Here is a 17,951-nt window from a genome sequence, read left to right as displayed (position 1 = left end):
TCCCTCTACGCTGTCCCCATCAAACACTCCCAGGACAGGTACAGCACGGGGTTAGATACAGAGTAAAGTTCCCTCTACACTGTCCCCATCAAACACTCCCAGGACAGGTACAGCACGGGGTTAGATACAGAGTAAAGCCCCCCCTACACTGTCCCCATCAAACACTCCCAGGACAGGTACAGCACGGGGTTAGATACAGAGTAAAGCTCCCTCTACACTGTCCCCATCAAACACTCCCAGGACAGGTACAGCACAGGGTTAGATACAGAGTAAAGCTCCCCCTACACTGTCCCCATCAAACACTCATTGAACACTGTCAGAGATGTCGTGTTTTAAGTGAGCCAACTTATCTGGTCATTATAATGCTGCTGTTTGTGGGATCTTGCTGTGTTTTCAACCTCTCAGGATGTGAGCTCCTCCTAAACAAGTGAAGCTACCGGTAAACTCTGCCTTTATTTCCAACATTTTTACACCTGCCCATTCCAAACAAATGGAATTGTGTCCGTTCTGTCCTCTCAAAGGGTCAATGCACATTTTTTTTGTTCTTTCATGAGATGTGGGCTTCACTGGCTGGGCCAGCATTTATTGCCCATCCCTAATTGCCCCTTTAGAAGGTGGTCATGAGCTACCTTCTTGAGCCACTGCAGTCCATGTGGTGTAGATACACCCATGGCGCTGTTAGGGAAGGAGTTGCAGGATTTTGACCCAGCGACAGTGAAGGAACGGCCGATATATTTCCAAGTCAGGATGGTGAGTGAGTTGGAGGGGAACTTCCAGGTGGTGATGTTCCCCATGTGTCTGCTGCCCTTGTCCTTCTAGATGGTAGTGGTCATGGGTTTGGAAGGTGCGAAGGAGCCTTGGTGAGTTGCTGCAGTGCATCTTATAGATGGTACACACTGCTGCTACTGTGCATCGGTGGTGGAGGGAGTGAATGTTTGTGGATGGGGTGTCAATCAAGCGGGGCTGCTTTGTCCTGGACGGTGTCCAGCTTCTTAATCGTTCTTCAGGCAAGTGGGGAATATTCCATCACATTTCCTGACTTGTGGCCAGGATGTTGATAGTGGGAGATTCAGTGATGGTAATGTCATTGAATGTCAAGAGGCGATGGTTGGATTCTCTCTTGTTGGAGATGGTCATTCACGCCACACAAGTGTCAGGCAATGTTATTTGCCACTTGTCAGCCCAAGCCTGGATATTGTCCTGGTCTTGCTGCATTTGGACATGGACTATTTCAGTAACTAAGGAGACATGTATGGTGGTGAACATTGTGCAATCATCAGCGAATATCCCCACTTCTAACCTTATGATGGAAGGAAGGTCATGAAGCAGCTGAAGATGGTTGGGCCGAGGACACTACCCTGAGGAACTCCTGCAGTGATGTCCTGGAGCTGAGATGACTGACCTCCAACAACCACAGCCATCTTCCTTTGTGCTCGGTATGACTCCAACCAGTGGAGAGTTTTCCCCAATTCCCATTGACTCCAGTTTTGCCAGATGCAAAATTGGCCAGATTTCCTTGATGCAGACATCTTATATCTGACAGAGAAGCTCCACAACCCTCCCTATCACTGTAACCTGCTCCAGCCCCTACAACCCTCCCTATCTCTGTAACCTCCTCCAGCCCCTACAACCCTCCCTATCTCTGTAACCTCCTCCAGCCCCTACAACCCTCCCTATCTCTGTAACCTCCTCCAGCCCCTACAACCCTCCCTATCTCTGTAACCTCCTCCAGCCCCTACATCCCTCCCTATCTCTGTAACTTCCTCCAGCCCCTACATCCCTCCCTATCTCTGTAACCTCCTCCAGCCCCTACATCCCTCCCTATCTCTGCAACCTCCTCCAGCCCCTACATCCCTCCCTATCTCAGTAACCTCCTCCAGCACCTACACCCCTACCTATCTCTGTAACCCTCACCAGCCCCTACAACCCTCCCTATCTCTGTAACCTCCTCCAGCTCTTACAACCCTCCCTATCTCTGTAACCCTCACCAACCCCTACAACCCTATCTCTCTAACCTCCTGCTGCATCTACACCCCTCCCTATCCCTGTAACCTCCAGTCCCTACAACCCTCCCTATCTCTGTAGCTTCCTCTAGCTGCCTGGGGCCCTAAGCTCTGCAATTCCCTCCCTAACCCTCTCCACTTCTCTCTCTCTTCCCCCCCCCCTACCCCCCACCTTTAAACCTCTCTCTTTGATTGATTTTGTGGTCACCTGTCCCTAATATCTCCGTATGTGGCTCGTGGTCAAATTTTGTTTGATAATCACACCTGGGAAGAACTTGGGGATGTTTTGCTGCATTAAAGGTGCTAGATAAATACAAGTAGTTGTTCTGGACAGGAGAATGCTTGTGCTATTTCTAGCTGCAGCCTCACCACACAGACAAATGCAGCAACTTATTTTAGCATGATGTTCAGAACTGCATTCCCTGGTAATCCTGATACACTCAAATTGAAACATCACCAGCCATGAACATATTGGACCCAAATGATCAATGAACAGTCTCACTTCATTACTGTATTTCACCTAAACATCGTGCACTGTCATCTCTTGGTCAGGAATTTAGCAAGTACTTAGCAGCACACTGCTGCATTTGCACCTCATTCAGCACAGGAGGAGGCCATTCAGCCCTTCAATTCCATGATGGCTGTCTCTCAATCCGGGGCACTCACCCACACTAACCCTGCAGCCCAGCAGGTCCTGGACTTAAGTGCCTGTCAAGAGGATAAAGGGGGTGGGGCCAGGGAGCAGTTTGTGGGGAGGAGAGGGGCTGTGAGTGAGCAGGGGGGAGTGACAATGTAAGAACTGCACAGCAGTTAACACGAAACCTAAACTCTGTTTCTCTCTCTTCACTGATGCCGCCTGACCTGCTGAATTTGTGCAGCATTTTCTGTTTTTCTTTCAGATTTCCAGTATCCGCCACGTTTTGCTTTTACCGGGCTGTTTGAAAAACTGAATTCAAGTTAAAAGCCAGGAAATAAAAAAGCTGCTCTCAGTTATGCTAACCGTTAAACAACGAGAGATTGTCCCAGGTTCACTCATCTCCCTTTAGGGAACGAAATCTGCCATTGTTACCCAGTCCAGACCTAAGTGTGACTCCAGTCCCCCAGCAACTATTAACTGCCCTGCTCAGTGGTCACTCAACTGTATTACAACCATTACCGCTGGTTTGAGGTGGTCCACCGCCACCTTCTCAAGGGAACTAGGGGGATGGGCAATAAATGCCGGTCTCACCAGTGATGTCCACACCCGAGAACAAATAAGTCAGAGAAAGGGATCATAGTATGGCCACAGCACAGAAGGCCATTTAGCCCTTTGCATCCAGGCCAGTTCTCCGCTTAGAGAAATTCACCTCATGCCACTCGCCTGCCTTATCTCCCTAACTCAGCCACCATCTTCCTTTCAGCTAATAGTCTAATTCCCTTTTGAAAACCACAATTGAATCAGCTTCCACCACACTCTTGCGAAGTGTGTTCCAGACTCTAATCACTTGCTGTGTGAAACAGTTCCTCCTTCATGTCATTTTGCTCCTTTTTGCTAATGGCTTTCACACTTTGATTCTTGATCCTTCCTCCTCCCCCCACCCACCATTGGGTACAGTTTCTCCCTACCTATCTGGCCAGGCCCCTCGTGGTTTTGAGCCCCTCCATCAAATCTCCTCTCGGCCTTCTCTTCTCCAAGAGGGGAAGTGCAGCTCCTCCGATCTGTCCATGGAGCTGAAGTCCCTCATCCCTGGAACTGTTTTGTGAAATCTTTTCTGCAGCCCCCCCCTCACCTCTAGGAAGGGTGTGAAGGCCTTAAAAATTGTGGTGCGCAGAATTGGACACAATACTCTAGCTGAGGCTGAACTGGCGTTCTAGAAGGTTCTTCATAACTGCTTGTATTCTCTGTCTCACTCTTCAAAGATGAAGCAAATCAAGTGGATGGCCACTGACGTTGTTTGTGTAGGAGGTGGGGGCAGGTTGGAAAGCAAGACATTTTAATAATAATATGTAAGGAAATTCGGTTGGACTGCATTATTTTTATTCATTCAAGGGATGTGGGCGTCGCTTTATTGCCCGTCCCCAATTGCCCTCGTTCAGAGGGCATTTAAGAGTGCGCCACATTGCTGAGGGCCTGGAGTCACGTGTAGGCCAGATCAGGTGAGGATGGCAGATTTCCTCCCCTAAAAGGACATTTAAAAACCCGTTTGGTTCACTAAAATGGCAATCAACAATGGCTTTCTGTGGTCATCAGCAGGCTTGTAATTCCGGGTGTTTACTGAAGTCAGATTCGAACCTGGGTCTCCAGAGCTTTACCCTGGGTCTCTGGATCACTAGTCCAGTGACAATACCACTACGCCATCGCCTCCCCTAACATTCGGGAGTAACTTGTTCACTTCTAGGCCACAGGGCGCATTGGCATTGGCCATGGGAGGGAAGTGCAGTGTAGATTCAGCGGAGTGATACTGGGTTAAATTATAGGGACAGGTTACACAGGCTGGGTTACATTCACTCAAGTACAGAAGAAAATGAGCGACTTGATTGAGGTGTTGATATTGATTACAGGATTCGACGGGGTTGAGAGTGAAACAATTTCCTCTAGTGGGAGTGGGGAGAGGGGGAGGGGCAGTCCAAGACAAGGCGGGTGGTGTGGGAAAGAAGAACCTTAAAACTTGAGCCCTACCATTCAGGGGTAATATCAGGAAGCACTTCTTCACACAAAGGGAAGTGGAAATCTGGAACTCCCTCTCCCCTAACAGGGCCAATCTGTAACTTGTTCTGATGTTTTGTTTTCAGAGAGTGCTGACCCTTGTTCTGCTATTAGCACATTCTGCTATCTGACCTTTATGCTGCTATTAGCACCAGCCTCAGTCTTTAACACTATCATTACCACTGCCTTTGCTCATGTCCATGACATCTTTGTCAAATCTCACCTGAACTCCCACCTATCCCTCACTCTGAAGAAGAGTCATACAGACCCGAAACATTAACTCGGTTTCTCTGCCCAAAGATGCTGGCAGGCCTGCTGAGTTTTTCCAGCATTTTCTGTTTTGGTTTTGGGCAAGCTGGAGTTTCCCTGAGCCAACCGGTTCAGTTTGTTTTCCACTCAAGTCGCAGAGGCTGAAACGATGTGGAAGAAAGAAGAACGGATTTATTCTCACTGAGGTGGCTTTGGCAGGTTTTAGCGCATTTAAGCACTCGATCCAAGTATAATTTGTTGTTGCCTTGTCACCATTGCACTCTCAGGTGGATGGCCACTGGTGTGTGTAAAACAAAAAAGGGGGCAGTCCTCCTCAATATCCTGGGACCAAAATATTTCCCTCAACCAAGCAGCATTGCTATACCAAACAAAAACAGACTGGATCATTATCATTGCACTTGCTTTGCCTTTGAACTATAAAGCTGAAGTGGAATCCTCTCGATGGAGCCCTGCTTCCTGTAAATATTCCAATCATTTATTACTCTAATCGAGCTTCAGTTTGTGGTGTCTCAGCCTTTTTGGTGGTGACTAACCTGCTTCCCACTCATGACGGGGCTGATGACCTTTCACCTTCCAACTCCCCAACTATCAGGAAGGAATCCAGAGAAAGGGGAACGTTTGATAGTCATTACTAAATTGGTGTTTGTGGGATCTTGCTGTGCACAGGTAAGCGACCTCGTTTTTCTGCATTACAACAGTGACGATACTTCGAAAAGTATTTTGGTCAGCTGTTGAGCACTTTGGGAAGTCCCGAGGTTGTGAAAGGCGGCATAGAAATGCCAAACGTTCTCTGGGCTCCTTCCTGATGGTTGTGGAGTTGGAAGGTGAAGTGCATCAGCCCCATCACTAGTAGGAAGCAGGTTAGTCACCACCGAAAAGGGTGAGTCACCACAAACAGAAACTCAACTGGAGTAATAAATGATTGGAATATTTACAGGAAGCGGGGCTCCATCGAGAGGAATCCACTTCAGTTTTATAGTTTAAAGACAAAGCAAGTTCAGACAGGTAGACATCTCTTAGCAGTTTGCAGTTAAGTAGTGCCTTTAATATAGGCAGAAACATCCCAAGCTGCTTCACAGAAGTACTGATCAAAAATTTGACACTGGGCCATGGATATTAGGGTTAATGACAAAAACTTGGCCAAAAAGAGGCTTTAAGGAGAGTCTTTGAGGAGGAGAGGTTTAGGGAGGGAATTCCAGAGCTTAGGGCCCCAGGCAGCTGCAGGCACAGCCGCCAATGGTGGAGCGATGGGAATCGGTTGGTGGGAGGAGGTGTGGGGATATGCAAGAGGCCAGAATTGGAGGAGCACAATGATTTCAGTGGGATGTAGGGGCAGGAGGAGGTTACAGAGATAGGGAGGGCTGTAGGAGGTTAAAGAAAAAGGGAACAGCTGGAGCCAGCGGCCATGGGAGGATCTGAAAACAAGGATGATAATTTTAAAAATCGAGGCATTGCTGCACTTGGAGCCAATGTGGGTCAGTGAGCTCAGAGGGTGATGGGCCATTGGGAATTGTTGTAAGTTAGGATACAAGCCAGCAGGCTTTTGGATGAGTTCAAGTTTAAGGAGGGAGGATAGAAAATGGGAGTGTGTTGGAATAATTGGATTTTTTCCTCTCTCTGTCTTGCTCTCTGCCCTTTTATTCTGATCTCACCCCAGGGTTACAGTTCCTCTGTCTTTATGCATCTAACACCGCCCCCCACCCCCCTGCCCCCCGCCGGCCAACCCCGAGTTAATAGTTTCTCCCTGTCTGTGTCTCTACCCAATCAAACACCTTCAGAAATGTAAACACCCAAAGGAGATTTCCCCCCACCCCAATGTTCTGTAACTGAGGGAATACAAGCCTAGACTGTGCAACCAGTCCTTATAATTAAATCTTTTAAGCCCTGGTATCATTGTGGTGAATACGTGCTGCATCCCCTCAAAAGCCAATATATCGTTCCTGACTGCAATGTGCAGAGCTGGACCCAGACGCAGTCTAGCCTAGGCTCTGTGTCATTAAATTCGACCCTTTGACATAAAGTCGAGTATTCAGTTTGCCTTTCTGCTTATGGTTTTTCCCTTAGATTTGAACGCTTCATGTCCTGGGATATCCCAGGGATATCCCAAATCTTTCTGCTCCCCTACAATTCGTCATTGATTGATTTTAAGGATATAAAATCAAGCATGATGCATTGTTCAAAACACTTTGTGTCCCCCTCTGGGTGTACAAACCCAAACCGATGTGAGAGGACGAAGACAGAGTGACAGAATTATGGTGATTGGCTTTATCTAATTCAACAGTGGATTTCAATGTGTCAAATACTAGACATTAGTTATTGGCAACTTTGCAGGTGTATCCAAGGCAACCCCAGGGAAATATTGTAGCTAACGCTTTGTTTCAATTCGTTCTGGAGATGTGGCACCACATGATTACTGTGTGATCCCAAGATGTTCTGATAAAGCAATGGTAGGTTCATTTGTAACAGCTTAATACAATCGAGTAATTTACAAGGCCATTCAAGACTGAAGTGGTCTCCCAGAATGACAGACCAGTCCCCATCAGTACTGTACCCCAGTATTATATAGTGACAGACCAGTCCCCACCAGTACTGTACCCCAGTATTATATAGTGACAGACCAGTCCCCACCAGTACTGTACCCCAGTATTATACAGTGACAGACCAGTCCCCACCAGTACTGTACCCCAGTATTATACAGTGACAGACCTGTCCCCACCAGTACTGTACCCCAGTATTATACAGTGACAGACCTGTCCCCACCAGTACTGTACCCCAGTATTATATAGTGACAGACTAGTCCCCACCAGTACTGTACCCCAGTATTATACAGTGACAGACCAGTCCCCACCAGTACTGTACCCCAGTATTATACAGTGACAGACCTGTCCCCACCAGTACTGTACCCCAGTATTATACAGTGACAGACCTGTCCCCACCAGTACTGTACCCCAGTATTATACAGTGACATACCTGTCCCCACCAATACTGTACCCCCATGTTATACAGTTATAGACCTGTCCCCACCAGTACTGTACCCGTATTATACAGTTATAGACCTGTCTCCACCAGTACTGTAACCCAGTATTATACAGTGACAGACCAGTCCCCACCAGTACTGTACCCCAGTATTATATAGTGACAGACCAGTCCCCACCAGTACTGTACCCCAGTATTATACAGTGACAGACCTGTCCCCACCAGTACTGTACCCCAGTATTATACAGTGACAGACCTGTCCCCACCAGTACTGTACCCCAGTATTATACAGTGACAGACCTGTCCCCACCAGTACTGTACCCCAGTATTATACAGTGACAGACCTGTCCCCACCAGTACTGTACCCCAGTATTATACAGTGACAGACCTGGCCCCACCAGTACTGTACCCCAGTATTATACAGTGACAGACCTGGCCCCACCAGTACTGTACCCCAGTATTATACAGTGACAGACCTGGCCCCACCAGTACTGTACCCCAGTATTATACAGTGACAGACCTGTCCCCACCAGTACTGTACCCCAGTATTATACAGTGACAGACCTGTCCCCACCAGTACTGTACCCCAGTATTATACAGTGACAGACCTGTCCCCACCAGTACTGTACCCCAGTATTATACAGTGACAGACCTGTCCCCACCAATACTGTACCCCCATGTTATACAGTTATAGACCTGTCCCCACCAGTACTGTACCCCAGTATTATACAGTTATAGACCTGTCTCCACCAGTATTGTACCCATGTTATATGAACCAAGCCTCCTTAGACTGTGTTCAGCATCACCAATGTTAGGGTGTAATGACATTGTGACATTTTTACAATGGTAATTGCTGTACAAGTCTTATAAATTCTCATGGTGATAAAGAATAAGGATAGAATCTCTTGACTATAAAGTAGTAGTTGAAGCAAGCCGGCATTTCTTATTTTGATTCATCTCAGTTTGTGCTGTTTTTCCAAAGCCCCTACTTAGTCATCACATCAGGAAATGGTACAATACTTTAATTAGCACCACCAAAATGACTATTGGAGCACAGTGGATTAACATTCAATACTTGTAAATCAGCCAGCGCATGGGGCAGTAATTAAAAAAAAACAAAGGCTTCGGGAGGTAAATTTGTAATTCACCCAATCTGCCAACTCCAGCACTGGGCGGGAGTGAAATTTAACCTGGGAACTAAATCGAGGCCCAGGGCACATTTTCCCTTCGCACTAAGCCAGCAGTGTTAGTATGTTCAAAACATAGAGTGGGTACCTTTGCAAGTCATACATAATCAATCAATCTAGTCATTCTAGCCATATTTCTCCCTTAAATTTACAAGAACTCCTGTGGACTTCCCCATCCTGTGCTTTTATATCTTCTAGGTATTTTAAAATATAATTCCCCACTCCACCAACCCCACCCCGCCTCATGTGAAAACAAAGCTCATTCAGGGACTTGATTGCTTCCTGATAACATTAACAGTCGAGCCAAAAGTTAATCACCAAAACTCCCCCTGAAGAGCCGCAAACAAGGTGCCTTTTACATCAGTTTGCACCCGTTATTATCACCGAGTGATCCATTTGCTCTTTAAAAGGCTTTTTAAACAACATCATCGCCCTGCCCCTGAAGATGGTCATAGTTCATGGTGGCATCATTGAGACAGTCAGGCCAAGGGCTTGAACAATGAATCAGGTAACCTCGGTCAGTGTGTGCGTACACTGTCTGGAATGAGGGACAAGTATCTTTTCGATTTAACCAGCTTCCCCTTTATAAAGGAGGGTTCCAAAACGGGCCTCAGCACCAGAGCCAGAGAGAAAGCCCAAGGTAAAAGCAAAATACTACAGATGCTGGAAACGCAAAACAAAAGCAGAAAATGCTGGAAAAAAACTCAGCTCTGGTCTGGCAGAGTCTGTGGAAAGAGAAACAGAGTTAACGTTTCGAGTCCCTGTGACTCTGAAGAAGGATCATACGGACTCGAGAAAGCCAAGGTTCCTGCTTCTTCAGGACTGTTGTCAACTACATCTATAAGGTGGTGTCCAGACTGGGACACGCCAACACAATATAAATCAAAGAACACAGAAGGGAGGTCATTCAGCCCATCGTGCCTGTGCTGGCTCTTTGAAGGAGCGATCCAATTTATCCTAATTGCCCCAGCTCTTTCTCCCCCACCCCCCATAGTCCTGTAAACTATTTCCTTCTCATGCACTCATCCAGTTTTCTTCATAAAAATATTAGTGAATCTGCTTCCACCGCCCTTTCAGGCAGCGCCTTCCAGATCACAACAACTCGCTATATATAAAAAAAAAATTCTCGTCTGCCCATCTGGTTCTCGTCCCGATTCTCTTCAATCTGCATCCCTCTGGTTACCAACCCTCCTGCCACTGGTAACAAGGGCTTAGGCCAGCAGTTATTGCCCATCCCTAATTGCCCTTGTTCCAAGGGCATTTTAAGAGTCACATGTAGGCCAGACCAGGTAAGGAGGGCAGATTTCCTTCCCTAAAAGGACATTAGTGAACTGGATGGGTGTTTTTGACAAGCAGCAATGGTTTCGTAGTCATCAGACTTTTGATTTCAGGTATTTATTGAATTCAAATTTCATCATCTGCCATGGTGGGATTCAAACCCAGGTCCCTGGAGCATTATCCCGAGTCTCTGGATTACTAGTCCAGTGACGATACCACTACGCCACCACCACCATGATCCTGAACACTATGATTAAATCTCCCCCTTAACCTTCTCTGCGTCAAGAGAACAATCCCAGTTTCTCCAGTCTCTCTACGTACCCAGGAACTCTCATGTCATCATTCTGATACACCACCTCTGTGAGCTCTCAGATACGCAGTTAAAATGCCAAACGCACTTGCGTTGAACTAAGAGAAAAGGCAGACTTGCATTTATATAACGCCTTTCATGATCCAAATCACTTTACACCCAATGAAGTACTTTTGAAGTGTAGTCACTGTTGTAATGTCGGAATGCAGCAGCCAACAGATGCATAGCAAGCTCTCACAAACAACAATGTGATAATGACCAGATAACCTATATTTGAGAGGGCAGACGAAGCCTCAGTCATCTGAAAAAACAGTACCTCCAACGGCACTCCCTCCATGCCGAAAGTTACTAACCGATACCTTGCGGTAAAAAGCCACCTGTCAAACAGCATGCTTTGAACTACCACAGCGCAAATGGTCCTTGCTAAACAGGTTCAGGGCAGGGCAGGAAAGTCAAACAATGCTGCACATTACTGGAGGAGTCTCCCCTGTACAGACTAAGTGGTGGATTAATCTCAGCTAATGAGCAGGGTAAGTCTTGGCTTTGGAGGGGATTTATATTTGCGAAATAAATGAAGTACTACACTGGAGTATCAGCCTTGAATTTTGTGCTGAAGACCTGGATTGGGATTTGAACCCAGAATCTTGCAAGTCAGAGATGAGTATGTCACCCACTGAGCTATGGCTGACACTAGCAAAAGGAATTTACTTTAACCAGTCAAAGATCTTAAATGGTAGAGGTCATTGAGCCATTATTAGGGTGTGGTAATTGGCTCAGTGATTTTTATCTTCTCATACATGGTTTGGTTTTCAGTCTGCAGTTGTCAAGAGGAACATATTGTACAAAGATCTGTCATGTAAGCCTATTGAATGAGGCGATGGCCTCTCCTGCTCTGTGGGAGGGGCCACTCTGAGGAACCTTGCTCAACCAGAAATGCCAGGAGAGGGCTAGCACATCAGACACAAGATCTTGATCCCACGCCATTCCATTGTGGGTGGTTGCTAAGCAGAGACCACGTGATGAAACCTCCCAGGAATGCATCCAGAGTTGGCGACCCTATAAGGAAAATGGTAGGGAAGTCCGGAGCTGTATCCATTCGACGCTCAAGGCAGGCAATTTCTGCCCCTGCCTGTGTCATCCAAGGGCGGAATCCAACAGAATTGGACAAGACACACAGGGACAGGAGGCCATTCTGCCCTTCCAGCCTGTCCTGGTTAACTAGATCAAGGTTGATCTGTACCTCAGCCCCATAGGAACAGAAGGAGGCCATTCAGCCCCTCCAGCGAATTAGATCGTGGTTGGTCAATGCCTAACACCAGCTACCCAGCTTGATTCCAAGACCCTTAAGAATCTGAATCTTACCATCTCAGAGTTTTGAAACTTTCAGTTGACCTCTCCCCCACCCAACCCCTTGCCTCAGTTATTTTTAAGCAGTGGGGGTGGGGAAGAGTTTGAGATTTCCACTCCCGCTTGTGTGAAGTGCTTCCTGACATCACCCCCAGAACAGCTTGAACTCCTCCCCTTCCTTCTGGGTTCCACACCAGAGGAAATAGTTTCTCTCTATCGACCCTATCGCTTCCTTTAACATCACTTCAGCCCTTAATCTTCAGTACACAAGGGAACACAGTCTGTGCGACCTCAAATTAACCCCTTCAGCCCCAGGAATTATTCCGGTGAATTGACACCACAACCCCTCCAAAGCCAACAGGTGCTTCCTAAGATGCAGTGTCTGAAGGGATAAAACCTGTACAAATGTTTGAGAATAGATGTTTTTTTCTCTTGTTTTAAAAATATCTACACAACAACTACATTTAAACACACGCCTCCTCCCTCAGGCATCCTTCATCCATGATTCAGCTTGGCAAAGTTTGCCATCGCCCCCTGTAGTACGGCTGACCTGGAAACTCTCTCACTCTTTACTGCCTGTCATCAGGCGTATTGGAAGGATTTACAGGCTGATAATCAGCCTGTCTGTCCGCGTGGTAAACGCACCTTCCATGGCCATTAAGTCCTGAAGTGGGACTTAAACCCAAAGCATCTAGCCCAGAGGTAGGGACACTACCGAGGCACCACAGGACCACCAATCACACACCACAGACCAAAAAACATCTCAAGAGCACGCCAGGGTTGCCAACTCTCCAGGAATGCTCTGGTGCCGTGAGGAATTGCAGTTCAAGCTCCTGGATGTTGCTGTGAGCAAATCCAGAAAAACAAGAACCAGAGGAGCCTTATAATTTCATTAATTTTACAAATACTGGACATGGGCAGTGTGGGGGCGGAGTGGCCAGAGGTAGGTGGTCATGCGATGGACCCTCCAGGAGGATGTCCAACCAGAGTAGGCAACACAGTCTCTCCCCGACCCCATACTCTTCCCCGAAGGGAAATTGAACGGACAGAAGGGGGAAGAAAGCAGCCCAAGTGAGAGAGATTGTCAAGGGCCTGAACTGGTGCAAACAACTTGCATTGCTATAGTAACTTTCACACCCATGGGGCATCGCAAAGTTATTTACACTCAGCAAACTACTTACGAAAGTGTAATCACAGTTTTGGATGTTGGGTCGCCCAGTTATGCACAGCAAGCTCCCACAAACTCAGAAACCCGATAATCCGTATTTAGTGATGCTGGTTGAGAGGCTGCCCGATGACGAGAGAGAGAGAACACTACCCCCTGTTCATCTTTGAAATAGTAACTGTGGAATCATTTATGTCTCAACCGAAAGACAGTGCCACCTGCAGCCTGGCACTCCCTCAGTGCCGCTGCACCCCCCCACCCCCCCGCCATCCAAGGCATTCCCTCAGTGCCGGAACTGGGGGTCAGCCTGGTTTACAGGGCTCAAATCTCTGGAATGGGACTGGAACCCACGTGGCTGCGACCCACTGAACTCCAGTGTTGGAAGTGCAACTGACATAATGGACTCTTAATTCAATGACGCTCCTGCATGCCTAGTTTTATTTACAATGGATCTGGTAGCTACATGCACCATACTGAAGCAGCTAACTCCTAAACATTGTTAGATCTCTGATGAAAAGAAACTAGCTTCTGAAACAAGATATTAAAATATTGCAGAACTGTTCTTCAAACTGACAGCCATGACTGGTTCGAACACCCTCCCCTCCCACGTACAAACATATAAAGCTGCCAATGGAGCTTTTTTCAAGAGCGTGTGCTGCTTCCAGTGGCAGGAGGGTCGGTAACCAGAGGGACACAGATTGAAGAGAATCGATAAAAGAACCAGAGTGGGAGATGAGGAGAATTTTATTTTTTTTTATATAAACACGGACAGTTGTTGTGATCTGAAAGGTGCTGCCTGAAAGGGCGGTGGAAGCAGATTCAATAGGGACTTTCACAAGGGGGAGTTGGATAAATACTGGAAGGGAAAAAATTTGCAGAGCTGTGGGGGAAAGAATGGGACTAATTGGATAAATCTTTCAAAGGGCCGGCACAGGTACAGTGGGCTGAGTGCTGTAGGATTGCCTTGCATGCTGTAAGATTCTGCGATTTAACAAATGTATCAAGTGTTTGACCCTCACCTGGGGGAAGTGAAGCAAAGCAGTCACGTCACATCATTTCAACATAGCTCACTGATTTTAAATCACCAGTGAGTCTATTTTGACACATGTAACTGGTATGGTATTGAGTTACACAATCGTGTTCCAAACATGGGCATTGGTTACCAGGGAAACCAAATCGTGCTAAGGACAAGGCACTCAAAGGGCTAAAAAAAAAGCTCTCACTCTTCAGGATTTCACAGCCCAAGTAGTATTTCTGGAAGCGTGGTCACAGTTGCAATGTCAGATATGCAGCAAGCAACATGTGCACAAGCAAAGAACCCACAGACAGCAACATGGGATCATATTTCAGTGAGGTTGATGGAGGGATCAGCATTAGCCCAGGAAGTGAGCGAGTTTTCCCTCTGCACTTCTACCCAGGGGCTATGGGAACTTTTACATCTCTGGCTGAGGGGGCAGACAGAGCCGCGGTTTAACATGTTACCTGAAAGACAGCTGTTCTGACAGCCTGGCACTCCCTCCGCACTGGCCCCTCCCTCAACACTGGCACCGGAAGTGCCGGCCTGGATTATATGAGCTCAAGTCTATGCAGTGGGAATGAAACCGACCAACTAAAATCAGGGGTGAGAGTCACTGCTGACACAGAGATTAATAGATTAACAAGTTCCTTTGCTGGTCATTGGTAGCAAAGGACAGGGCAACATTACAACAGTGACAACACTTCAGAAGGACTTTATTGACAAAAAAAATCAAGGAAAACCCAAAAGGTGTTTTACCAATACATCAAGAGTGAGTGAGAGGATAAGGGAGGAAAGCGTAGGGCCCATAAAAGACCAATAAAAGGTCAATTATAAGTGGAGACAGAGGATGTGGACATGGTTCATTGTGGATACTTTGCGTCTGTCCTCGCAAAAGAGGGGGACGATACAGATATCGTAGCTATGGAGGAGGAGGTGTGTGAAGTATTGGATGTGATAAACTTAGGGGGCGGAATCCCACTGGCGGGATCTTCCAATCCCGTTGAAGTCAATGGAACTTTGAACAGCTCGCTACACTTTCTGGCCCCACCCCTGCCATGACAGGACTGTAAAATTCCACCCAGGGAGTGTACTAAGGAAAACTAAAACAGAATTACCTGGAAAAACTCAGCAGGTCTGGCAGCATCGGCGGAGAAGAAGAGTTGACGTTTCAAGTCCTCATGACCCTTCGACAGAACTGTACTAAGTGTACTAAGGAGATTTGCATCTTTGAAAGTGGATTGGTAGGAGGATTAGAGAGGAGATGAGGGAATATATTTTCACCCAGTGGGTCGTGGCCGGGGGTGGGGGGGGGCGTCTGGAACTCACTGCCTGGAAGGGTAGTAGAGGCAGAAGCCCTCAACTGATTTTAAAAGGCGCCTGAAGTTCCGTAACCTGCAGGGCTACGGACCCAAATGCTGGGAAGTGGGATTCGGCTGAGCCAGCACAGACACGATGGGCCAAGTGGCCTCTTTCTGTGCCATAAACTTTCTATGATTCTACAACTGCAAAACACTTTGGGACGCCCAAGATAGTGAAAGGCACTACACCAATGCAAATTTCTAAATTTTTTTTTGTCAAAAACAGAAAAGAAAGTGGTTAAACCAGATTACCGTATTACTGCCTGGGAAGACTCACTGTGTGCAAACTGGCTGCCCATTTCCTGCATAACAAAAAAAAAAATGACTACACTTCAAAAGCTGCGTCATCGGCTACGAAGAGATTTGGGACATTTGGAGATGTTGATAGGTGTTCTAGAAATTCAAGTTCACTCAGCATGAAAAAAAAAAGTACATTTACGATTGATGCAAAATAGCACAAGACAACAGTGAAGCTATCATTCCCCATTTGCCCCAACTTCTGTAACCTGGAGTCTATTTAGGAACCATGAGGAGGACTGTTCCCTCACGTCAACACAAATCTGTTCGCTGTAACAAAGAAACCAAGTCAGCAAATAGTTGGCAACTTTGAAGGAAAAAGGGGATGTTATGCCCATCAATCAAACTTGTTGACTCGGATTTTGTTTTACTGTTAAAACAGTGTGAGTAAGATTGTCCAACATTACAATACAGAATTGGCAGCAACTTCTGGAACTCACATATGTACAGTTAACTACATTGAACCAGGAGGTTGCAGTCAGAGATACACCCTGCTCTTCCACTGCGTGAGCTATCGCAGTCCTCGTCAATAGACTCAGCACTGAAACGGCTTGCCCACCACTAATGATTTCATGAAAAGCTTGGACCAGAGCTTTGCAGAGTAATTTGAGCTTTCAACGGCGTGATCATTCATCATTACTATTATGCAACCGCTTTGACTTTGAAAATTTTATTTTACAAGTATGGGGTCGGATTCCTTCAAAAGCTAAATCTCTAAAAAAACAAAAAATTTAAATAGTCTTTTCTCTCTTCCTTAATCCCCACTACCCTTTTCCAATCTTTATTCCACTTTTGTGTGATTTTGAATCTAATTTGCTCAGGATTCCTCAAATTTGATTGGTTAAAAGAGCTGACCTATTTCTCATTATGCTCACACAAGGCTTTGCGCTCATTAAGACCACCCCAATCACAGCGAGTCTCCACTCCAATCCACCACCCACCCCCCCCCAATTCCGGGCCATCACATTTACAAATAAAAGTTACACCCAGTAATTATTTAAGACTGTTTTCAGGTATCGACAATCTGCCCATATGCAAGGGCAGCGCCAATACCAAAGGGCCGGAACTCCTGCAATAAAAAAAAAATAATTTCGCAAACTGCCTGAAAAAAAAAGGGTCACCCAACATTTCTACAGGAAATCAATCACATGGCTCAGATAGTGTGTCACTGCCATGAGAGATCAGCGCTGCACAAATGGACATTATATTTTTGACAAATTAGTTTGGATGCAGCAAGAATTAGAACCAGGGGCCAGATGATAAAGATAGCGGCCTCAGAGGGAGGGGCTCACCAAGGCCTTAGTCATGATATTTCTGGCCCGTGTTCAGCGGAGTGAGTGAGTGATGCATTAGCCAAGGAGAATTAGTTCAGTCCCGATAATTGAAGACCAAGTTGGTTTTACGTCTTGCCTTCTCACCCTGCTGTACACAGTGATCAAGGGCTATTCAACTGCAGTGGCTGTGCCAAATCCATTCAGATGCCCATATGCACAGGGGATAAGGGGGGAGGGCGGGAGAGAAGAGATGGTGGGCGGGCAGGGACAATTCCTTTGGTGTCTTACTTGTAGTCAATACCCACTTCTCTATAAACAAATCTTCTGCCATAATCGTGAGCTGGAATTGTTGGATAACCACCAACACTAGGCTTCGGCTAAAATTACTTCCCACTCCCCAAGTACTAAGCCCGAAATACCAGACACCCATTCTCCCCCATCTCTCCCTCCGTCTGCCCCTCTCCTCTCTCTCTGTCCCCACACATGCTGCACCCCCCACCGCCCCCAAAACTCCCCACACCATTGGCCAGTCTCCCTCCTCAAACATCTCTGTCCAGCATTTACACTCGCCCATACTCACTGCCATTTAATCCCACTGGCTTCCCCAATACTCCATCCACACATCGTTTTTAAAGAGAAAGAAATAGCCCGACCACCCCAGTTAACCCTGAAATGGAAACAGAATCTCACTCTCCCCCCGGCAGTCAAAGTACAGTCACCTGGGTGGGGGGGGGGGGGGGGGGGGGAGGGGTGGGGGGGCATGGAAAAGAGTGATCCTTTTC

The 17,951-nt window shown here is 46.8% G+C and overlaps 1 protein-coding gene across 1 annotated transcript in view; it reads right to left on the bottom strand.

Annotated features, from left to right (window-relative positions):
- Positions 1-17,951, bottom strand: part of LOC121271028 (nectin-2-like) — a 72,942-nt gene that overhangs the window by 5,589 nt on the left and 49,402 nt on the right. The window lies entirely within an intron of this gene.

Source organism: Carcharodon carcharias, chromosome 29 (genome assembly GCF_017639515.1).
Source record: "Carcharodon carcharias isolate sCarCar2 chromosome 29, sCarCar2.pri, whole genome shotgun sequence".
NCBI lineage: Eukaryota > Metazoa > Chordata > Chondrichthyes > Lamniformes > Lamnidae > Carcharodon > Carcharodon carcharias.
The sequence above is the reverse complement of the archived record's forward strand: the minus strand, read 5'-3'. Positions and strand labels throughout refer to the sequence as shown.